Here is a 12671-nt window from a genome sequence, read left to right on the forward strand (position 1 = left end):
TGCTTATCTAATTGGTGAAAATGCAATGTCTGTTTATCACACTCACTTTGACTATATATGTTGTAGCAAGAGATTGTTTCTCGCTTACGGCCATACCAGCCTGAGTACCCCCGATCTCGTCTGATCTCGGAAGCTAAGCAGGGTCGGGCCTGGTTAGTACTTGGATGGGAGACCGCCTGGGAATACCAGGTGCTGTAAGCATTTTGTCCACGAGGGTGTGCTCTTGCACTATTTCATCAGCAACACTGCCTTGTATTAAGCATTTAATGATGAATTGACTAAATGTCTGTTTTATCAGACTCACTTTGACTATATATGTTGTAGCAAGAGATTGTTTCTCGCTTACGGCCATACCAGCCTGGGTACGCCCGATCTCGTCTGATCTCGGAAGCTAAGCAGGGTCGGGCCTGGTTAGTACTTGGATGGGAGACCGCCTGGGAATACCAGGTGCTGTAAGCATTTTGTCCACGAGGGTGTGCTCTTGCACTATTTCATCAGCAACACTGCCTTGTATTAAGCATTTAATGATGAATTGACTAAATGTCTGTTTTATCAGATTCACTTTGACTATATATGTTGTAGCAAGAGATTGTTTCTCGCTTACGGCCATACCAGCCTGGGTACGCCCGATCTCGTCTGATCTCGGAAGCTAAGCAGGGTCGGGCCTGGTTAGTACTTGGATGGGAGACCGCCTGGGAATACCAGGTGCTGTAAGCATTTTGTCCACGAGGGTGTGCTCTTGCACTATTTCATCAGCAACACTGCCTTGTATTAAGCATTTAATGATGAATTGACTAAATGTCTGTTTTATCAGATTCACTTTGACTATATATGTTGTAGCAAGAGATTGTTTCTCGCTTACGGCCATACCAGCTTGGGTACGCCCGATCTCGTCTGATCTCGGAAGCTAAGCAGGGTCGGGCCTGGTTAGTACTTGGATGGGAGACCGCCTGGGAATACCAGGTGCTGTAAGCATTTTGTCCACGAGGGTGTGCCCCTGCACTATTTCATCAGCAACACTGCCTTGTAGTAAGCATTTAATGATGAATTGACTAAATGCAGCTTCCTGCCTTTTTAATAGGATCAAATTTCCTTGTGTTTTCAATTAGCATCTGCCTTGTATTTATAAGACAAACAAGAATATTGTTGCTGAATGCAGCTTGTGTGTGCTTTGTGCTCCTTTGCCCTGTTCAAATGATGAAAGGAAATAAAGTTTGTATTTTATCCAACTACCTGTGCTAAAAAGTGATGGGAACAGTGTTTGTAATTTCTTCTACTTTTTCAGTGACACAAAGTTCAAGCTGCTTATCTAATTGGTGAAAATGCAATGTCTGTTTATCACACTCACTTTGACTATATATGTTGTAGCAAGAGTTCGTTCCTCGCTTACGGCCATACCAGCCTGGGTACGCCCGATCTCGTCTGATCTCGGAAGCTAAGCAGGGTCGGGCCTGGTTAGTACTTGGATGGGAGACCGCCTGGGAATACCAGGTGCTGTAAGCATTTTGTCCACGAGGGTGTGCTCTTGCACTATTTCATCAGCAACACTGCCTTGTATTAAGCATTTAATGATGAATTGACTAAATGTCTGTTTTATCAGATTCACTTTGACTATATATGTTGTAGCAAGAGATTGTTTCTCGCTTACGGCCATACCAGCCTGGGTACGCCCGATCTCGTCTGATCTCGGAAGCTAAGCAGGGTCGGGCCTGGTTAGTACTTGGATGGGAGACCGCCTGGGAATACCAGGTGCTGTAAGCATTTTGTCCACGAGGGTGTGCCCCTGCACTATTTCATCTGCAACACTGCCTTGTAGTAAGCATTTAATGATGAATTGACTAAATGCAGCTTCCTGCCTTTTTAATAGGATCAAATTTCCTTGTGTTTTCAATTAGCATCTGCCTTGTATTTATAAGACAAACAAGAATATTGTTGCTGAATGCAGCTTGTGTGTGCTTTGTGCTCCTTTGCCCTGTTCAAATGATGAAAGGAAATAAAGTTTGTATTTTATCCAACTACCTGTGCTAAAAAGTGATGGGAACAGTGTTTGTAATTTCTTCTACTTTTTCAGTGACACAAAGTTCAAGCTGCTTATCTAATTGGTGAAAATGCAATGTCTGTTTATCACACTCACTTTGACTATATATGTTGTAGCAAGAGATTGTTTCTCTCTTACGGCCATACCAGCCTGAGTACCCCCGATCTCGTCTGATCTCGGAAGCTAAGCAGGGTCGGGCCTGGTTAGTACTTGGATGGGAGACCGCCTGGGAATACCAGGTGCTGTAAGCATTTTGTCCACGAGGGTGTGCTCTTGCACTATTTCATCAGCAACACTGCCTTGTATTAAGCATTTAATGATGAATTGACTAAATGTCTGTTTTATCAGACTCACTTTGACTATATATGTTGTAGCAAGAGATTGTTTCTCGCTTACGGCCATACCAGCCTGGGTACGCCCGATCTCGTCTGATCTCGGAAGCTAAGCAGGGTCGGGCCTGGTTAGTACTTGGATGGGAGACCGCCTGGGAATACCAGGTGCTGTAAGCATTTTGTCCACGAGGGTGTGCTCTTGCACTATTTCATCAGCAACACTGCCTTGTATTAAGCATTTAATGATGAATTGACTAAATGTCTGTTTTATCAGATTCACTTTGACTATATATGTTGTAGCAAGAGATTGTTTCTCGCTTACGGCCATACCAGCCTGGGTACGCCCGATCTCGTCTGATCTTGGAAGCTAAGCAGGGTCGGGCCTGGTTAGTACTTGGATGGGAGACCGCCTGGGAATACCAGGTGCTGTAAGCATTTTGTCCACGAGGGTGTGCCCCTGCACTATTTCATCAGCAACACTGCCTTGTAGTAAGCATTTAATGATGAATTGACTAAATGCAGCTTCCTGCCTTTTTAATAGGATCAAATTTCCTTGTGTTTTCAATTAGCATCTGCCTTGTATTTATAAGACAAACAAGAATATTGTTGCTGAATGCAGCTTGTGTGTGCTTTGTGCTCCTTTGCCCTGTTCAAATGATGAAAGGAAATAAAGTTTGTATTTTATCCAACTACCTGTGCTAAAAAGTGATGGGAACAGTGTTTGTAATTTCTTCTACTTTTTCAGTGACACAAAGTTCAAGCTGCTTATCTAATTGGTGAAAATGCAATGTCTGTTTATCACACTCACTTTGACTATATATGTTGTAGCAAGAGATTGTTTCTCGCTTACGGCCATACCAGCCTGGGTACGCCCGATCTCGTCTGATCTCGGAAGCTAAACAGGGTCGGGCCTGGTTAGTACTTGGATGGGAGACCGCCTGGGAATACCAGGTGCTGTAAGCATTTTGTCCACGAGGGTGTGCTCTTGCACTATTTCATCAGCAACACTGCCTTGTATTAAGCATTTAATGATGAATTGACTAAATGTCTGTTTTATCAGATTCACTTTGACTATATATGTTGTAGCAAGAGATTGTTTCTCGCTTACGGCCATACCAGCTTGGGTACGCCCGATCTCGTCTGATCTCGGAAGCTAAGCAGGGTCGGGCCTGGTTAGTACTTGGATGGGAGACCGCCTGGGAATACCAGGTGCTGTAAGCATTTTGTCCACGAGGGTGTGCCCCTGCACTATTTCATCAGCAACACTGCCTTGTAGTAAGCATTTAATGATGAATTGACTAAATGCAGCTTCCTGCCTTTTTAATAGGATCAAATTTCCTTGTGTTTTCAATTAGCATCTGCCTTGTATTTATAAGACAAACAAGAATATTGTTGCTGAATGCAGCTTGTGTGTGCTTTGTGCTCCTTTGCCCTGTTCAAATGATGAAAGGAAATAAAGTTTGTATTTTATCCAACTACCTGTGCTAAAAAGTGATGGGAACAGTGTTTGTAATTTCTTCTACTTTTTCAGTGACACAAAGTTCAAGCTGCTTATCTAATTGGTGAAAATGCAATGTCTGTTTATCACACTCACTTTGACTATATATGTTGTAGCAAGAGATTGTTTCTCGCTTACGGCCATACCAGCCTGGGTACGCCCGATCTCGTCTGATCTCGGAAGCTAAGCAGGGTCGGGCCTGGTTAGTACTTGGATGGGAGACCGCCTGGGAATACCAGGTGCTGTAAGCATTTTGTCCACGAGGGTGTGCTCTTGCACTATTTCATCAGCAACACTGCCTTGTATTAAGCATTTAATGATGAATTGACTAAATGTCTGTTTTATCAGACTCACTTTGACTATATATGTTGTAGCAAGAGATTGTTTCTCGCTTACGGCCATACCAGCCTGGGTACGCCCGATCTCGTCTGATCTCGGAAGCTAAGCAGGGTCGGGCCTGGTTAGTACTTGGATGGGAGACCGCCTGGGAATACCAGGTGCTGTAAGCATTTTGTCCACGAGGGTGTGCCCCTGCACTATTTCATCAGCAACACTGCCTTGTAGTAAGCATTTAATGATGAATTGACTAAATGCAGCTTCCTGCCTTTTTAATAGGATCAAATTTCCTTGTGTTTTCAATTAGCATCTGCCTTGTATTTATAAGACAAACAAGAATATTGTTGCTGAATGCAGCTTGTGTGTGCTTTGTGCTCCTTTGCCCTGTTCAAATGATGAAAGGAAATAAAGTTTGTATTTTATCCAACTACCTGTGCTAAAAAGTGATGGGAACAGTGTTTGTAATTTCTTCTACTTTTTCAGTGACACAAAGTTCAAGCTGCTTATCTAATTGGTGAAAATGCAATGTCTGTTTATCACACTCACTTTGACTATATATGTTGTAGCAAGAGATTGTTTCTCGCTTACGGCCATACCAGCCTGAGTACCCCCGATCTCGTCTGATCTCGGAAGCTAAGCAGGGTCGGGCCTGGTTAGTACTTGGATGGGAGACCGCCTGGGAATACCAGGTGCTGTAAGCATTTTGTCCACGAGGGTGTGCTCTTGCACTATTTCATCAGCAACACTGCCTTGTATTAAGCATTTAATGATGAATTGACTAAATGTCTGTTTTATCAGACTCACTTTGACTATATATGTTGTAGCAAGAGATTGTTTCTCGCTTACGGCCATACCAGCCTGGGTACGCCCGATCTCGTCTGATCTCGGAAGCTAAGCAGGGTCGGGCCTGGTTAGTACTTGGATGGGAGACCGCCTGGGAATACCAGGTGCTGTAAGCATTTTGTCCACGAGGGTGTGCTCTTGCACTATTTCATCAGCAACACTGCCTTGTATTAAGCATTTAATGATGAATTGACTAAATGTCTGTTTTATCAGATTCACTTTGACTATATATGTTGTAGCAAGAGATTGTTTCTCGCTTACGGCCATACCAGCCTGGGTACGCCCGATCTCGTCTGATCTCGGAAGCTAAGCAGGGTCGGGCCTGGTTAGTACTTGGATGGGAGACCGCCTGGGAATACCAGGTGCTGTAAGCATTTTGTCCACGAGGGTGTGCCCCTGCACTATTTCATCAGCAACACTGCCTTGTAGTAAGCATTTAATGATGAATTGACTAAATGCAGCTTCCTGCCTTTTTAATAGGATCAAATTTCCTTGTGTTTTCAATTAGCATCTGCCTTGTATTTATAAGACAAACAAGAATATTGTTGCTGAATGCAGCTTGTGTGTGCTTTGTGCTCCTTTGCCCTGTTCAAATGATGAAAGGAAATAAAGTTTGTATTTTATCCAACTACCTGTGCTAAAAAGTGATGGGAACAGTGTTTGTAATTTCTTCTACTTTTTCAGTGACACAAAGTTCAAGCTGCTTATCTAATTGGTGAAAATGCAATGTCTGTTTATCACACTCACTTTGACTATATATGTTGTAGCAAGAGATTGTTTCTCGCTTACGGCCATACCAGCCTGAGTACCCCCGATCTCGTCTGATCTCGGAAGCTAAGCAGGGTCGGGCCTGGTTAGTACTTGGATGGGAGACCGCCTGGGAATACCAGGTGCTGTAAGCATTTTGTCCACGAGGGTGTGCTCTTGCACTATTTCATCAGCAACACTGCCTTGTATTAAGCATTTAATGATGAATTGACTAAATGTCTGTTTTATCAGACTCACTTTGACTATATATGTTGTAGCAAGAGATTGTTTCTCGCTTACGGCCATACCAGCCTGGGTACGCCCGATCTCGTCTGATCTCGGAAGCTAAGCAGGGTCGGGCCTGGTTAGTACTTGGATGGGAGACCGCCTGGGAATACCAGGTGCTGTAAGCATTTTGTCCACGAGGGTGTGCTCTTGCACTATTTCATCAGCAACACTGCCTTGTATTAAGCATTTAATGATGAATTGACTAAATGTCTGTTTTATCAGATTCACTTTGACTATATATGTTGTAGCAAGAGATTGTTTCTCGCTTACGGCCATACCAGCCTGGGTACGCCCGATCTCGTCTGATCTCGGAAGCTAAGCAGGGTCGGGCCTGGTTAGTACTTGGATGGGAGACCGCCTGGGAATACCAGGTGCTGTAAGCATTTTGTCCACGAGGGTGTGCCCCTGCACTATTTCATCAGCAACACTGCCTTGTAGTAAGCATTTAATGATGAATTGACTAAATGCAGCTTCCTGCCTTTTTAATAGGATCAAATTTCCTTGTGTTTTCAATTAGCATCTGCCTTGTATTTATAAGACAAACAAGAATATTGTTGCTGAATGCAGCTTGTGTGTGCTTTGTGCTCCTTTGCCCTGTTCAAATGATGAAAGGAAATAAAGTTTGTATTTTATCCAACTACCTGTGCTAAAAAGTGATGGGAACAGTGTTTGTAATTTCTTCTACTTTTTCAGTGACACAAAGTTCAAGCTGCTTATCTAATTGGTGAAAATGCAATGTCTGTTTATCACACTCACTTTGACTATATATGTTGTAGCAAGAGATTGTTTCTCGCTTACGGCCATACCAGCCTGAGTACCCCCGATCTCGTCTGATCTCGGAAGCTAAGCAGGGTCGGGCCTGGTTAGTACTTGGATGGGAGACCGCCTGGGAATACCAGGTGCTGTAAGCATTTTGTCCACGAGGGTGTGCTCTTGCACTATTTCATCAGCAACACTGCCTTGTATTAAGCATTTAATGATGAATTGACTAAATGTCTGTTTTATCAGACTCACTTTGACTATATATGTTGTAGCAAGAGATTGTTTCTCGCTTACGGCCATACCAGCCTGGGTACGCCCGATCTCGTCTGATCTCGGAAGCTAAGCAGGGTCGGGCCTGGTTAGTACTTGGATGGGAGACCGCCTGGGAATACCAGGTGCTGTAAGCATTTTGTCCACGAGGGTGTGCTCTTGCACTATTTCATCAGCAACACTGCCTTGTATTAAGCATTTAATGATGAATTGACTAAATGTCTGTTTTATCAGATTCACTTTGACTATATATGTTGTAGCAAGAGATTGTTTCTCGCTTACGGCCATACCAGCCTGGGTACGCCCGATCTCGTCTGATCTCGGAAGCTAAGCAGGGTCGGGCCTGGTTAGTACTTGGATGGGAGACCGCCTGGGAATACCAGGTGCTGTAAGCATTTTGTCCACGAGGGTGTGCCCCTGCACTATTTCATCAGCAACACTGCCTTGTAGTAAGCATTTAATGATGAATTGACTAAATGCAGCTTCCTGCCTTTTTAATAGGATCAAATTTCCTTGTGTTTTCAATTAGCATCTGCCTTGTATTTATAAGACAAACAAGAATATTGTTGCTGAATGCAGCTTGTGTGTGCTTTGTGCTCCTTTGCCCTGTTCAAATGATGAAAGGAAATAAAGTTTGTATTTTATCCAACTACCTGTGCTAAAAAGTGATGGGAACAGTGTTTGTAATTTCTTCTACTTTTTCAGTGACACAAAGTTCAAGCTGCTTATCTAATTGGTGAAAATGCAATGTCTGTTTATCACACTCACTTTGACTATATATGTTGTAGCAAGAGATTGTTTCTCGCTTACGGCCATACCAGCCTGGGTACGCCCGATCTCGTCTGATCTCGGAAGCTAAGCAGGGTCGGGCCTGGTTAGTACTTGGATGGGAGACCGCCTGGGAATACCAGGTGCTGTAAGCATTTTGTCCACGAGGGTGTGCTCTTGCACTATTTCATCAGCAACACTGCCTTGTATTAAGCATTTAATGATGAATTGACTAAATGTCTGTTTTATCAGATTCACTTTGACTATATATGTTGTAGCAAGAGATTGTTTCTCGCTTACGGCCATACCAGCCTGGGTACGCCCGATCTCGTCTGATCTCGGAAGCTAAGCAGGGTCGGGCCTGGTTAGTACTTGGATGGGAGACCGCCTGGGAATACCAGGTGCTGTAAGCATTTTGTCCACGAGGGTGTGCCCCTGCACTATTTCATCAGCAACACTGCCTTGTAGTAAGCATTTAATGATGAATTGACTAAATGCAGCTTCCTGCCTTTTTAATAGGATCAAATTTCCTTGTGTTTTCAATTAGCATCTGCCTTGTATTTATAAGACAAACAAGAATATTGTTGCTGAATGCAGCTTGTGTGTGCTTTGTGCTCCTTTGCCCTGTTCAAATGATGAAAGGAAATAAAGTTTGTATTTTATCCAACTACCTGTGCTAAAAAGTGATGGGAACAGTGTTTGTAATTTCTTCTACTTTTTCAGTGACACAAAGTTCAAGCTGCTTATCTAATTGGTGAAAATGCAATGTCTGTTTATCACACTCACTTTGACTATATATGTTGTAGCAAGAGATTGTTTCTCGCTTACGGCCATACCAGCCTGGGTACGCCCGATCTCGTCTGATCTCGGAAGCTAAGCAGGGTCGGGCCTGGTTAGTACTTGGATGGGAGACCGCCTGGGAATACCAGGTGCTGTAAGCATTTTGTCCACGAGGGTGTGCCCCTGCACTATTTCATCAGCAACACTGCCTTGTAGTAAGCATTTAATGATGAATTGACTAAATGCAGCTTCCTGCCTTTTTAATAGGATCAAATTTCCTTGTGTTTTCAATTAGCATCTGCCTTGTATTTATAAGACAAACAAGAATATTGTTGCTGAATGCAGCTTGTGTGTGCTTTGTGCTCCTTTGCCCTGTTCAAATGATGAAAGGAAATAAAGTTTGTATTTTATCCAACTACCTGTGCTAAAAAGTGATGGGAACAGTGTTTGTAATTTCTTCTACTTTTTCAGTGACACAAAGTTCAAGCTGCTTATCTAATTGGTGAAAATGCAATGTCTGTTTATCACACTCACTTTGACTATATATGTTGTAGCAAGAGATTGTTTCTCGCTTACGGCCATACCAGCCTGGGTACGCCCGATCTCGTCTGATCTCGGAAGCTAAGCAGGGTCGGGCCTGGTTAGTACTTGGATGGGAGACCGCCTGGGAATACCAGGTGCTGTAAGCATTTTGTCCACGAGGGTGTGCTCTTGCACTATTTCATCAGCAACACTGCCTTGTATTAAGCATTTAATGATGAATTGACTAAATGTCTGTTTTATCAGATTCACTTTGACTATATATGTTGTAGCAAGAGATTGTTTCTCGCTTACGGCCATACCAGCCTGGGTACGCCCGATCTCGTCTGATCTCGGAAGCTAAGCAGGGTCGGGCCTGGTTAGTACTTGGATGGGAGACCGCCTGGGAATACCAGGTGCTGTAAGCATTTTGTCCACGAGGGTGTGCCCCTGCACTATTTCATCAGCAACACTGCCTTGTAGTAAGCATTTAATGATGAATTGACTAAATGCAGCTTCCTGCCTTTTTAATAGGATCAAATTTCCTTGTGTTTTCAATTAGCATCTGCCTTGTATTTATAAGACAAACAAGAATATTGTTGCTGAATGCAGCTTGTGTGTGCTTTGTGCTCCTTTGCCCTGTTCAAATGATGAAAGGAAATAAAGTTTGTATTTTATCCAACTACCTGTGCTAAAAAGTGATGGGAACAGTGTTTGTAATTTCTTCTACTTTTTCAGTGACACAAAGTTCAAGCTGCTTATCTAATTGGTGAAAATGCAATGTCTGTTTATCACACTCACTTTGACTATATATGTTGTAGCAAGAGATTGTTTCTCGCTTACGGCCATACCAGCCTGGGTACGCCCGATCTCGTCTGATCTCGGAAGCTAAGCAGGGTCGGGCCTGGTTAGTACTTGGATGGGAGACCGCCTGGGAATACCAGGTGCTGTAAGCATTTTGTCCACGAGGGTGTGCTCTTGCACTATTTCATCAGCAACACTGCCTTGTATTAAGCATTTAATGATGAATTGACTAAATGTCTGTTTTATCAGATTCACTTTGACTATATATGTTGTAGCAAGAGATTGTTTCTCGCTTATGGCCATACCAGCCTGGGTACGCCCGATCTCGTCTGATCTTGGAAGCTAAGCAGGGTCGGGCCTGGTTAGTACTTGGATGGGAGACCGCCTGGGAATACCAGGTGCTGTAAGCATTTTGTCCACGAGGGTGTGCCCCTGCACTATTTCATCAGCAACAATGCCTTGTAGTAAGCATTTAATGATGAATTGACTAAATGCAGCTTCCTGCCTTTTTAATAGGATCAAATTTCCTTGTGTTTTCAATTAGCATCTGCCTTGTATTTATAAGACAAACAAGAATATTGTTGCTGAATGCAGCTTGTGTGTGCTTTGTGCTCCTTTGCCCTGTTCAAATGATGAAAGGAAATAAAGTTTGTATTTTATCCAACTACCTGTGCTAAAAAGTGATGGGAACAGTGTTTGTAATTTCTTCTACTTTTTCAGTGACACAAAGTTCAAGCTGCTTATCTAATTGGTGAAAATGCAATGTCTGTTTATCACACTCACTTTGACTATATATGTTGTAGCAAGAGATTGTTTCTCGCTTACGGCCATACCAGCCTGGGTACGCCCGATCTCGTCTGATCTCGGAAGCTAAGCAGGGTCGGGCCTGGTTAGTACTTGGATGGGAGACCGCCTGGGAATACCAGGTGCTGTAAGCATTTTGTCCACGAGGGTGTGCTCTTGCACTATTTCATCAGCAACACTGCCTTGTATTAAGCATTTAATGATGAATTGACTAAATATCTGTTTTATCAGACTCACTTTGACTATATATGTTGTAGCAAGAGATTGTTTCTCGCTTACGGCCATACCAGCCTGGGTACGCCCGATCTCGTCTGATCTCGGAAGCTAAGCAGGGTCGGGCAAGGTTAGTACTTGGATGGGAGACCGCCTGGGAATACCAGGTGCTGTAAGCATTTTGTCCACGAGGGTGTGCCCCTGCACTATTTCATCAGCAACACTGCCTTGTAGTAAGCATTTAATGATGAATTGACTAAATGCAGCTTCCTGCCTTTTTAATAGGATCAAATTTCCTTGTGTTTTCAATTAGCATCTGCCTTGTATTTATAAGACAAACAAGAATATTGTTGCTGAATGCAGCTTGTGTGTGCTTTGTGCTCCTTTGCCCTGTTCAAATGATGAAAGGAAATAAAGTTTGTATTTTATCCAACTACCTGTGCTAAAAAGTGATGGGAACAGTGTTTGTAATTTCTTCTACTTTTTCAGTGACACAAAGTTCAAGCTGCTTATCTAATTGGTGAAAATGCAATGTCTGTTTATCACACTCACTTTGACTATATATGTTGTAGCAAGAGATTGTTTCTCGCTTACGGCCATACCAGCCTGAGTACCCCCGATCTCGTCTGATCTCGGAAGCTAAGCAGGGTCGGGCCTGGTTAGTACTTGGATGGGAGACCGCCTGGGAATACCAGGTGCTGTAAGCATTTTGTCCACGAGGGTGTGCTCTTGCACTATTTCATCAGCAACACTGCCTTGTATTAAGCATTTAATGATGAATTGACTAAATGTCTGTTTTATCAGACTCACTTTGACTATATATGTTGTAGCAAGAGATTGTTTCTCGCTTACGGCCATACCAGCCTGGGTACGCCCGATCTCGTCTGATCTCGGAAGCTAAGCAGGGTCGGGCCTGGTTAGTACTTGGATGGGAGACCGCCTGGGAATACCAGGTGCTGTAAGCATTTTGTCCACGAGGGTGTGCTCTTGCACTATTTCATCAGCAACACTGCCTTGTATTAAGCATTTAATGATGAATTGACTAAATGTCTGTTTTATCAGATTCACTTTGACTATATATGTTGTAGCAAGAGATTGTTTCTCGCTTACGGCCATACCAGCCTGGGTACGCCCGATCTCGTCTGATCTTGGAAGCTAAGCAGGGTCGGGCCTGGTTAGTACTTGGATGGGAGACCGCCTGGGAATACCAGGTGCTGTAAGCATTTTGTCCACGAGGGTGTGCTCTTGCACTATTTCATCAGCAACACTGCCTTGTATTAAGCATTTAATGATGAATTGACTAAATGTCTGTTTTATCAGATTCACTTTGACTATATATGTTGTAGCAAGAGATTGTTTCTCGCTTACGGCCATACCAGCCTGGGTACGCCCGATCTCGTCTGATCTTGGAAGCTAAGCAGGGTCGGGCCTGGTTAGTACTTGGATGGGAGACCGCCTGGGAATACCAGGTGCTGTAAGCATTTTGTCCACGAGGGTGTGCCCCTGCACTATTTCATCAGCAACAATGCCTTGTAGTAAGCATTTAATGATGAATTGACTAAATGCAGCTTCCTGCCTTTTTAATAGGATCAAATTTCCTTGTGTTTTCAATTAGCATCTGCCTTGTATTTATAAGACAAACAAGAATATTGTTGCTGAATGCAGCTTG

General features: G+C 43.3%; 35 non-coding genes across 35 annotated transcripts; all 35 read left to right on the plus strand.

Annotated features, from left to right (window-relative positions):
- Nucleotides 1–82: 82 nt before the first annotated feature.
- LOC145874830 (5S ribosomal RNA) lies at nt 83–201 on the plus strand. The gene has a single exon (XR_014390466.1). It is a non-coding gene; the product is annotated as a 5S ribosomal RNA (ribosomal RNA).
- A 139-nt stretch (nt 202–340) lies between these two features.
- Nucleotides 341–459, plus strand: LOC145874085 (5S ribosomal RNA). The gene has a single exon (XR_014389720.1). It is a non-coding gene; the product is annotated as a 5S ribosomal RNA (ribosomal RNA).
- Nucleotides 460–598: 139 nt separating this feature from the next.
- Nucleotides 599–717, plus strand: LOC145874086 (5S ribosomal RNA). The gene has a single exon (XR_014389721.1). It is a non-coding gene; the product is annotated as a 5S ribosomal RNA (ribosomal RNA).
- Nucleotides 718–856: 139 nt separating this feature from the next.
- On the plus strand, nt 857–975 carry LOC145875046 (5S ribosomal RNA). The gene has a single exon (XR_014390680.1). It is a non-coding gene; the product is annotated as a 5S ribosomal RNA (ribosomal RNA).
- Nucleotides 976–1384: 409 nt separating this feature from the next.
- Nucleotides 1385–1503, plus strand: LOC145874087 (5S ribosomal RNA). The gene has a single exon (XR_014389722.1). It is a non-coding gene; the product is annotated as a 5S ribosomal RNA (ribosomal RNA).
- Nucleotides 1504–1642: 139 nt separating this feature from the next.
- On the plus strand, nt 1643–1761 carry LOC145874088 (5S ribosomal RNA). The gene has a single exon (XR_014389723.1). It is a non-coding gene; the product is annotated as a 5S ribosomal RNA (ribosomal RNA).
- A 409-nt stretch (nt 1762–2170) lies between these two features.
- Nucleotides 2171–2289, plus strand: LOC145867986 (5S ribosomal RNA). The gene has a single exon (XR_014383980.1). It is a non-coding gene; the product is annotated as a 5S ribosomal RNA (ribosomal RNA).
- A 139-nt stretch (nt 2290–2428) lies between these two features.
- Nucleotides 2429–2547, plus strand: LOC145874089 (5S ribosomal RNA). Its single transcript, XR_014389724.1, has one exon. It is a non-coding gene; the product is annotated as a 5S ribosomal RNA (ribosomal RNA).
- Nucleotides 2548–2686: 139 nt separating this feature from the next.
- Nucleotides 2687–2805, plus strand: LOC145867882 (5S ribosomal RNA). The gene has a single exon (XR_014383875.1). It is a non-coding gene; the product is annotated as a 5S ribosomal RNA (ribosomal RNA).
- A 409-nt stretch (nt 2806–3214) lies between these two features.
- On the plus strand, nt 3215–3333 carry LOC145875031 (5S ribosomal RNA). Its single transcript, XR_014390665.1, has one exon. It is a non-coding gene; the product is annotated as a 5S ribosomal RNA (ribosomal RNA).
- A 139-nt stretch (nt 3334–3472) lies between these two features.
- On the plus strand, nt 3473–3591 carry LOC145875047 (5S ribosomal RNA). Its single transcript, XR_014390681.1, has one exon. It is a non-coding gene; the product is annotated as a 5S ribosomal RNA (ribosomal RNA).
- Nucleotides 3592–4000: 409 nt separating this feature from the next.
- LOC145874090 (5S ribosomal RNA) lies at nt 4001–4119 on the plus strand. The gene has a single exon (XR_014389725.1). It is a non-coding gene; the product is annotated as a 5S ribosomal RNA (ribosomal RNA).
- Nucleotides 4120–4258: 139 nt separating this feature from the next.
- LOC145874091 (5S ribosomal RNA) lies at nt 4259–4377 on the plus strand. Its single transcript, XR_014389726.1, has one exon. It is a non-coding gene; the product is annotated as a 5S ribosomal RNA (ribosomal RNA).
- A 409-nt stretch (nt 4378–4786) lies between these two features.
- On the plus strand, nt 4787–4905 carry LOC145874831 (5S ribosomal RNA). Its single transcript, XR_014390467.1, has one exon. It is a non-coding gene; the product is annotated as a 5S ribosomal RNA (ribosomal RNA).
- A 139-nt stretch (nt 4906–5044) lies between these two features.
- LOC145874093 (5S ribosomal RNA) lies at nt 5045–5163 on the plus strand. The gene has a single exon (XR_014389728.1). It is a non-coding gene; the product is annotated as a 5S ribosomal RNA (ribosomal RNA).
- Nucleotides 5164–5302: 139 nt separating this feature from the next.
- On the plus strand, nt 5303–5421 carry LOC145874094 (5S ribosomal RNA). The gene has a single exon (XR_014389729.1). It is a non-coding gene; the product is annotated as a 5S ribosomal RNA (ribosomal RNA).
- Nucleotides 5422–5830: 409 nt separating this feature from the next.
- LOC145874832 (5S ribosomal RNA) lies at nt 5831–5949 on the plus strand. Its single transcript, XR_014390468.1, has one exon. It is a non-coding gene; the product is annotated as a 5S ribosomal RNA (ribosomal RNA).
- A 139-nt stretch (nt 5950–6088) lies between these two features.
- LOC145874095 (5S ribosomal RNA) lies at nt 6089–6207 on the plus strand. Its single transcript, XR_014389730.1, has one exon. It is a non-coding gene; the product is annotated as a 5S ribosomal RNA (ribosomal RNA).
- A 139-nt stretch (nt 6208–6346) lies between these two features.
- Nucleotides 6347–6465, plus strand: LOC145874096 (5S ribosomal RNA). The gene has a single exon (XR_014389731.1). It is a non-coding gene; the product is annotated as a 5S ribosomal RNA (ribosomal RNA).
- Nucleotides 6466–6874: 409 nt separating this feature from the next.
- LOC145874833 (5S ribosomal RNA) lies at nt 6875–6993 on the plus strand. The gene has a single exon (XR_014390469.1). It is a non-coding gene; the product is annotated as a 5S ribosomal RNA (ribosomal RNA).
- Nucleotides 6994–7132: 139 nt separating this feature from the next.
- On the plus strand, nt 7133–7251 carry LOC145874097 (5S ribosomal RNA). The gene has a single exon (XR_014389732.1). It is a non-coding gene; the product is annotated as a 5S ribosomal RNA (ribosomal RNA).
- Nucleotides 7252–7390: 139 nt separating this feature from the next.
- Nucleotides 7391–7509, plus strand: LOC145874098 (5S ribosomal RNA). Its single transcript, XR_014389733.1, has one exon. It is a non-coding gene; the product is annotated as a 5S ribosomal RNA (ribosomal RNA).
- Nucleotides 7510–7918: 409 nt separating this feature from the next.
- Nucleotides 7919–8037, plus strand: LOC145874099 (5S ribosomal RNA). The gene has a single exon (XR_014389734.1). It is a non-coding gene; the product is annotated as a 5S ribosomal RNA (ribosomal RNA).
- A 139-nt stretch (nt 8038–8176) lies between these two features.
- On the plus strand, nt 8177–8295 carry LOC145874100 (5S ribosomal RNA). Its single transcript, XR_014389735.1, has one exon. It is a non-coding gene; the product is annotated as a 5S ribosomal RNA (ribosomal RNA).
- Nucleotides 8296–8704: 409 nt separating this feature from the next.
- LOC145874101 (5S ribosomal RNA) lies at nt 8705–8823 on the plus strand. Its single transcript, XR_014389736.1, has one exon. It is a non-coding gene; the product is annotated as a 5S ribosomal RNA (ribosomal RNA).
- Nucleotides 8824–9232: 409 nt separating this feature from the next.
- On the plus strand, nt 9233–9351 carry LOC145874102 (5S ribosomal RNA). Its single transcript, XR_014389737.1, has one exon. It is a non-coding gene; the product is annotated as a 5S ribosomal RNA (ribosomal RNA).
- Nucleotides 9352–9490: 139 nt separating this feature from the next.
- On the plus strand, nt 9491–9609 carry LOC145874104 (5S ribosomal RNA). The gene has a single exon (XR_014389739.1). It is a non-coding gene; the product is annotated as a 5S ribosomal RNA (ribosomal RNA).
- Nucleotides 9610–10018: 409 nt separating this feature from the next.
- On the plus strand, nt 10019–10137 carry LOC145874105 (5S ribosomal RNA). Its single transcript, XR_014389740.1, has one exon. It is a non-coding gene; the product is annotated as a 5S ribosomal RNA (ribosomal RNA).
- A 139-nt stretch (nt 10138–10276) lies between these two features.
- Nucleotides 10277–10395, plus strand: LOC145868627 (5S ribosomal RNA). The gene has a single exon (XR_014384623.1). It is a non-coding gene; the product is annotated as a 5S ribosomal RNA (ribosomal RNA).
- Nucleotides 10396–10804: 409 nt separating this feature from the next.
- LOC145874106 (5S ribosomal RNA) lies at nt 10805–10923 on the plus strand. The gene has a single exon (XR_014389741.1). It is a non-coding gene; the product is annotated as a 5S ribosomal RNA (ribosomal RNA).
- Nucleotides 10924–11062: 139 nt separating this feature from the next.
- On the plus strand, nt 11063–11181 carry LOC145868341 (5S ribosomal RNA). The gene has a single exon (XR_014384337.1). It is a non-coding gene; the product is annotated as a 5S ribosomal RNA (ribosomal RNA).
- Nucleotides 11182–11590: 409 nt separating this feature from the next.
- Nucleotides 11591–11709, plus strand: LOC145874834 (5S ribosomal RNA). Its single transcript, XR_014390470.1, has one exon. It is a non-coding gene; the product is annotated as a 5S ribosomal RNA (ribosomal RNA).
- A 139-nt stretch (nt 11710–11848) lies between these two features.
- On the plus strand, nt 11849–11967 carry LOC145874107 (5S ribosomal RNA). Its single transcript, XR_014389742.1, has one exon. It is a non-coding gene; the product is annotated as a 5S ribosomal RNA (ribosomal RNA).
- Nucleotides 11968–12106: 139 nt separating this feature from the next.
- Nucleotides 12107–12225, plus strand: LOC145867884 (5S ribosomal RNA). The gene has a single exon (XR_014383877.1). It is a non-coding gene; the product is annotated as a 5S ribosomal RNA (ribosomal RNA).
- Nucleotides 12226–12364: 139 nt separating this feature from the next.
- LOC145867885 (5S ribosomal RNA) lies at nt 12365–12483 on the plus strand. The gene has a single exon (XR_014383878.1). It is a non-coding gene; the product is annotated as a 5S ribosomal RNA (ribosomal RNA).
- Nucleotides 12484–12671: the final 188 nt, after the last annotated feature.

Source organism: Salmo salar, unplaced genomic scaffold (assembly GCF_965601325.2).
Source record: "Salmo salar unplaced genomic scaffold, fSalSal1 ptg000293l, whole genome shotgun sequence".
NCBI lineage: Eukaryota > Metazoa > Chordata > Actinopteri > Salmoniformes > Salmonidae > Salmo > Salmo salar.